This window comes from Leptonychotes weddellii, chromosome 14, assembly GCF_054177405.1.
Source record: "Leptonychotes weddellii isolate Sample4059 chromosome 14, ASM5417740v2, whole genome shotgun sequence".
Taxonomy (NCBI): Eukaryota; Metazoa; Chordata; class Mammalia; order Carnivora; family Phocidae; genus Leptonychotes; species Leptonychotes weddellii.
The window spans coordinates 2963603-2970534 of NC_138382.1; the positions used below are offsets into that span (position 1 = coordinate 2963603).

The 6932-nt window shown below is 49.3% G+C and overlaps 1 protein-coding gene across 3 annotated transcripts in view; it reads right to left on the reverse strand.

The window, feature by feature from the left end:
- The window catches only part of DIRAS2 (DIRAS family GTPase 2), a 25876-nt gene extending 19203 nt beyond the window's left edge, over positions 1-6673 (reverse strand). Inside the window, exon 1 of one of the 3 annotated variants that reach the window (XM_081802630.1) lies at positions 6385-6673. The gene's annotated coding sequence lies outside the window, so the exon portion shown is untranslated. Of the gene's footprint in view, positions 1-6150; positions 6251-6384 lie in introns of those variants that run through there. The other 2 variants (XM_031028181.2, XM_031028180.2) reach the window with 2 other exon arrangements.
- Positions 6674-6932: the final 259 nt, after the last annotated feature.

The window sequence follows — 6932 nt, forward strand, 5'->3', positions numbered from 1 at the left end:
GAGTAGGAACTGGGAAGGGAGGAGAGTCCCTGGTGAGCCCAGCAAGAGCGGTTCTGATGGAGCACAAGGTGCTGCCCAGGAACATTTCCTGAGACCCTGGCTGTGAAACGGGGACACTTGCACATTGGTGGCCGAATGGTACCCAGTTTGGTTTCGATTAATTTAAGGATACACAGACATGAAGATGTATGAACACCAGTAGGAAGGTAACAGCCGATGAGACCAGCAGGATGAAATGTCAGCTCTGGGACAGCAGCAGAACAAGTGCACTGAGCAAGTGTGCTGCTAAGACAGGATGCTGTGGCCGGAGAGGGGACACCCACGCCCTCAGGAGGGGGCAGAGCTCCCAGGACTGAGCAGATTCCTCTGCGACTGTCACCATCAGGTGGACCTCCAGAGGAGAGGAGGGAAAGACAGAGGTCTCCCGGGTGACATTTGAACGCACCATGAGGACAGACGCTGAACGTGGGGCCAATGCTCTTGGTGATCGAAGAAGAGCATCGGAGGTCAGGAGCTGATGGGAGGAGTAAAGGCAAGGGCATGGAGTCAGGAGCTGTGAACCACTGATCAATATTTATGTGTGTCTACTCTACAGTTACCAAGCAGATCAGCAAAACATGCCATAAGAGTCTGTGGCTACCAATGTGTCTGGAATCCAATGACAGGTGATACTGGACAGTCCTTAGCATCACCTGTCCTCCGCAGGCTTCCAGTCAGCACCAGGACCCCCAGAAGCCTTACAGAGATAGAGAGACTAGAGCGACAAAAATGTCAAGCAGGGGATATTCTTTTTTTTTTTTTTTAAAGATTTTATTTATTTATTTGACAAAGAGAGACACAGCGACAGAGGGAACACAAGCAGAGGGAGTGGGGGAGGGAGAAGCAGGCTTCCTGCCGAGCAGGGAGCCCGATGCGGGGCTCGATCCCAGGACCCTGGGATCATGACCTGAGCCGAAGGCAGACACTTAACGACTGAGCCACCCAGGCGCCCCAAGCAGGGGATATTCTTAACAGATGCAAAACCACATGAATTCAGTGACATAGGTGGGACTGCCTGTGGGGAGATGAGCTCAGCCAAGGAACAGAAGGAAAGAGTTGGCAAAAGGAGGAACATGGACCTAACCAGAATCAAAACAGGGAGTCCCTGGGGGCCCGGCTCAAAGGGCAAGATATAAAGGGAAAAAAAATACAATCTTTAAGATTAATTGGAGAGTGTGTATACCAGGTGAGCTAGAAGAAGCAAGGTGCAATGTCAGAGTGTGAGCTCCACACCAGGCTGCACAGAAGAACGAAGCTGACCAGGTGAGAGAGCAGAACCGTTACAACGCTGATCAGGTGACAACCACCCACCAAAGCAGCCTGGGAATCCTGACCCTCCAGCAGGTGCACAGAGGTCTAGCAAGCTGCACCTTGAAAACACCCCTGATTTAGGCATTCATAGCCCCGATGTTCAGATGCGGGACCCGAGCCTCCAGAGGGTCAAAGGAACAGCGGTCGATGCGCAGCTAGGAAGTGGCAGAACCCGCATTTCAGCTGAGGCTTAGCAAACCCAGGAAGGCGTCCAAGCCAATCCAAATCAGCAACAATGGAACCAGGAGCTCAGGACACTAGAATGGCAAGGAGGGAAGTTTTTTCTAAGAACATGTAATATTGCCAAGCCACTTCCAGAATGGTCTCATATTTGCTTTAAAAATGCAACAGCCATGTTAGGCAGCTAATCACAGACGGCCATGTATGTTTTCTGACTCAGTCGCCAGAAATAGTTCCTTGCCAAGATCTGATGGAACGGAAAGGTAGGTACTGACATATTTAGCAGGCATGCTGAGCCTTCAATAGTAAGGAACCAGCATTACCATCGGGTGTGAATACAACGGTAGCTAGTCAAAGACAGATAGGTTATCAAGTGGTAGCTAATGAGTGAGAAAGACAGAAAGGCAAACGGGTCTGTAGTATCCTCAGTGTCTGGGGACTGTTCCACAGACAGCTTTCTGTAAATCTCAGGGGTCATCTCACAAGCAGGGGGGCAGTGAGACAGCCCACTGATCTTATGAACACATGTGTGCCGGCAGGTGGCGGTGACAGCTGGATAGCACAGTTAAGAAGACATGTCCAAGTTCATACAAAAGGGAGAATGCCATTGAGCTGGATTTTCGCTGTGGTAAAGCTGGGTGAGCTGCTGGCTTTGCTCTGGATGCAGAGACCTGGATGCTGATCATTACCCCCCCTTGCCCAGTATCAGCGGAAGATGAATTCCACGTTGAAAGTCACAGGTGTGCTCCCATAAGACAAACGGAGGGTGAAGATGACAGAGGGAATAAAGTGTCCCCCCTCCAGGGGCTCCTCTGTCTGAGCTCTCATGAGCACATGGACCTTCTGGAGCCCAGCTTCAGAAGTGGAAGGAGGAGAGGTGGGGGAAGCCCTAATGGACAGTCTCTGTATTCTCTTACTTCAGAAAAACAATCACTTTCCAGACATTAATTAGCTTTAGAACAATACTGCACAAATTCCTCTCATACAAGATGCTGCTCTCTTTAAACCTCCTATCCTGGTTCTGAGACAGCCAGCCATGTGATAGAAATGCCTCCCCCCCCCCGCCCCCCGCCCCTCCATCGCCCATTGATCACCGATCACCAAGTCCATCCAGGGGCGGGGTGAAGACACTGACATCTTTTCATTAAGGTCACTCATTTCTGGGCTTCAAGAAGTCAGTATTCATGGGTCAGTCAATCATAAAGTGTTGCATTTCACCAAACTTGACTTACTGGTGTTAAAATGGATAGAAACATCGAAAATGCATACACATACCAGTAAAGGATAATTTGAAAAGACCCATGAAGCATATTCAATCATGCAGTAAATACATGCTCACTCGCTGTTTATTGATTTTACAATGGATTTGCTGTTACCTGCCCAGTAAAGGAATTTAAACGTGAAAACTGAATGACCTCCAATGGGACATGGGGACTCAGTTGCTGACATCTGCCATCAGGGATTAGACAGAAGCAAACAGTACTTGTGCAAAATGGCAACACCCACCACTATGTCGGCTTCTTTTGTTTCTGCTACAGCAGATCCCTAGGTTGCAAGTGGGTTGAATCCACAAGTCTATCTACTGGTTAATTTTCAGAGAACCAGGTATTTGACTCAAGGTATCTGACCCGACCAGTTATTTGATCCAATCCTCCTGTTTTACTGATAAAGAAGCAAAAACAGGTTTCAAGATCGCACAACAAGCTAATGGTAGGGAAAGGTAGGACACTGGTCTTATAACAATTTGAGATTATCTGTATATTTATTTTTGATAGTGTTTGGTTCAATTTAATCGTTTAATGGCTTCTAACCTTTCAGCTTTTAAATTGCTTTGTCAAAAGGTTCACATCCCACATCCATGCTGGCCAATACAATAACCACTAGCTACATGGGCTACTTAAAATGTAGCTAATCCAAATTGAGATGTTCCCTAAGTGTAAGACTTAGCATGAAAAAAAACCAAAAAAACAAAAACAAACACTTGTAAAATATCTTATCAGTATTTTGTATCAATTACATCTTTAAAATGTCACTTTTGATAGACTGGGTTAAAGAAAATACATTAAAATTAATTACACCTGTTTATTTTTACTTTTGTAATGGGATTCCTTGGACATTTTAATTTATGCATGTGGCTCACCCACTTTATTTATTTTGGACAGCACTGATTTATAAGAAAGCACTTAACTGCATTAAGGACAGAGCTATAAGGAACCTTTCTTTCCTGAATTTGCAAATGGTGAGAGCAAAGCAAGAGAGGATGGGAGAGCACCTGCTCCGAGCACTTTGAAGAATCCTTACCTGGTGAAGGAAGAGAAACTTGCAAGACTCATAATAAAACAAAAACTGAAGCCTAACTTGAAGTCAATTAAACAACTTCAGGTTAATCCTTACTTGCACATGCATGTGTAAATTTAACTTGTAAAACAACATTAGCAATCGTGACAGTATGACAATCATCACCTTCCCTTTTGATTAAGAGCAGGTATTTTCCTAGATAAATCATAACCAAAAACAATGTTCTAGAAATCACTTGTGTCTTTAAAGAGACATGTGTCCATTGTAAGTAGCTAAACCAGATAGATAGATAGATAGATAGATAGATAGATAGATAGATAGATAGATAGACAGATAGGTATCTAACCCACCTTACAGGTGAGAATGGGACACAGTGGTTATCTGAATTGAAAGTTACAGGTCAGCACTGAGCCCTTTCTAACTTAAAACAGTTTGCAGGCATTCTCCTCACCCCAGAAAACCAAACGCTCCTCTTTATAACGAACAAAATTTTTAGTGCAAAAATTCACTGCATTTATCTTGGGGGGCTGGGAAATGACGACTCTGTCCAAATCAATAGGTTAATTACATATCAACCATGGCAACAAAAGCAGAAGAAGGAACATGTGTTTACTGTCACAGATGCGCTCTCTTTTTCACAAAGAACGCTTGTTATTTCTCAAAGGTTCCAGTTTCTCAGTAAGACATGCAGGTATGCGAGCGGAGACAGTATTCACTGATTGCTGAGCACGCCAGATTGCCAGCCGCAAGCGCAAAGGCACTCCCACAACTCCGAATTCAATTTGGGTGTTTTCTGAGTCTCTCCTTTGGAACAACTATTAAATCTGTTACAAGAAGAGGTTCTGGAGGTTTCTGCAATAACCGTGCGCATTTAACTGCCGTCTGCAGAAGTAGCTCAGGAGAAAGCAGCGATTCTGGGCGCTGTGAGACAGTCACCTCTCCCCGCTCCCTTCCCTGTGCTCACCACTGGGGACGATCTCCCCCTTTAGCAAACTAACCGCCATGTGTTAAAGGGGATGAAAATGTTTCCCTGCCTTGTCCCTCCTGTTTCTCTGAGATCAACTATGGGTCTTCCAGGGCCTCAGCCCACAGGAATGCTGGGCTCCTGCATTTCCAGAGACAGAACTGCTGACAATTTGCAATTTCAGGCAACGACCCCCCCCCCGAAAAACAGTATTATCCCCCCACAAATATGTTAAATTTATTCTAATTTTACCCTCCCGACTTTTCTCTCCCTCCCACTCCACTCCTTCAAATCCAAATGCCACTGGAAAAGAAGTGCATTTGGACTGATCTGGAATGTGAAATGGCCCAGCTTTTTATTGTTACCTAAAAAATCTTCCTTAAAAAGAATATTTTATAGGTTTTTAGTTCAAAGCAGGAAAGGTCTCCTATGCTAAGACTAGCTTCTCGCTCGGAAGGGGGTCGTTCCAAAGTTAATACGGGCAGAGACGCAGAATAAATGCCCGGGAAGGCGAACAGTGTCACGGCATAGTTGCAAGGACTGAATCCCACCACGAAGCTGTATTTCACCGGCCAATGGAGGGCACCGGGGGTGCACGGAGCTTCCAGTTTAAAAGTCTCCCAAACCCCCAAGAAGGGGAATTGGTTTTTAAAGGAGAACACCAGCATTCTTCCGGCCGGCCGGACGGCTGGAGGGCTCGGGGCGAGCATCCAGCAGTGCTTTGCAGGGAGCCGGGGAGCTGACAGGAGTCATTGTCATCTTGGGAAGCCACATTCTTACAACTACAGAAGGGGTCCGGCGCCTCTCCTACCCCTGCCCTGACCCCAGGGAAACGGGGGGGGGGGGGACACATGTAGCGATGGTGAGACACATCTTTTAAGAGGAGAACTGAAATTTATAGCCAAGTCTCAGCCAAGCCCGTCAAGGGCTGCGCTGTGGTCCGAAAACATGCTGAGCAAACAGCAGTCAACGTGCTCTGCATCTTCCTCACCTCGAACCACATCTTTGAGGACTCCTGAAACCCATTCAATCAACTCCCACAACAGAAACACCTGCACCGCAGGGTTTTCTGAAACACCAACTCCTGTTTTGGAAGGAATCCCAAGGACCGCGTAAGAGACAGGTTCTCCCGTCCGGAGCGCACGTTGTAGACAAGGGGACCAAGACGCACGCCCTCCCTACGAGGATCCAGAGACGCCGCTTCCCCGCGCCGGCCAACTCCCGCAGCCGGACTGCGGACTCGCCCTCCCCACGGCGGCAAGCGCTCCGCGGGGCTCGCGAGCGGGGACGGCCAGGCCGTCCGTCGGAGCCCCCAGCGCGGGCGCGGCGAAGCCACAGCGGAGGACGGCGATCGTTACCTGAGGAGCCGCACAACTCCGCCCGGAGCTTCTGCGGGGCTCGCCTCGCCTCGGACAGGGCACCGCGCAGGCTGCGCGGCGGCGGGCTCCTCCCGAGGCAGGCGGGGCGCGCGCTCCCTCGCGCCGCCGCCGTGACGCTGCTGTCAGCTGCTCGCCCGCCGTGCGCCCCGCCACCTGCGCCCCGCGCCCCCCGCGCCCCCGCCCCCGCGCCCCGCGCCCCGCGCCCCCGCGCACCTGCGCCCGCACGCCCCGCACAGCCCGCACCTGCGCCGCCCGGCCCGGCCGTCCTCCGGCCTGCCTCCGCTCGCTCGCTCCTCGGTCAGCGACTTCTGAGCCCGCCAGCTGCCGCAGCGGTCGCTGCTTTTGCTCAAATGGCGCCGGCCCGCCTCCGAAGAGCTTTTAGGTGCCACCTACTGCATGCTCCTGGAATAGATGGCCGGGACTGGAATTTTCTGCGAATTCAATGAATTAAAATCGCTCCGTTGGAAGCGCACCAGATTCTTTTGCTTTAGACCCTTCACATCACCAACTGGAATCACTACTAACCGCCTAAGCTTTCCTTGCAGTGTCCAGATACTAAATTAAAAACCTGCTCATTGAGGAGGCAGGTGGAATAGGGCCATGCCGATAGCCACCCACACAGTGCAGATTAAAACATTCTCATTTAATAGACTCGTGGGACAAAAATCACCATGGGCGATCTGGGGCTAGAATTGCCTTTCCACTGAGTAGTTTCCCATTAGCGTTTGGGGGGAAATAACCAGGTGTATTGTCTGATATGG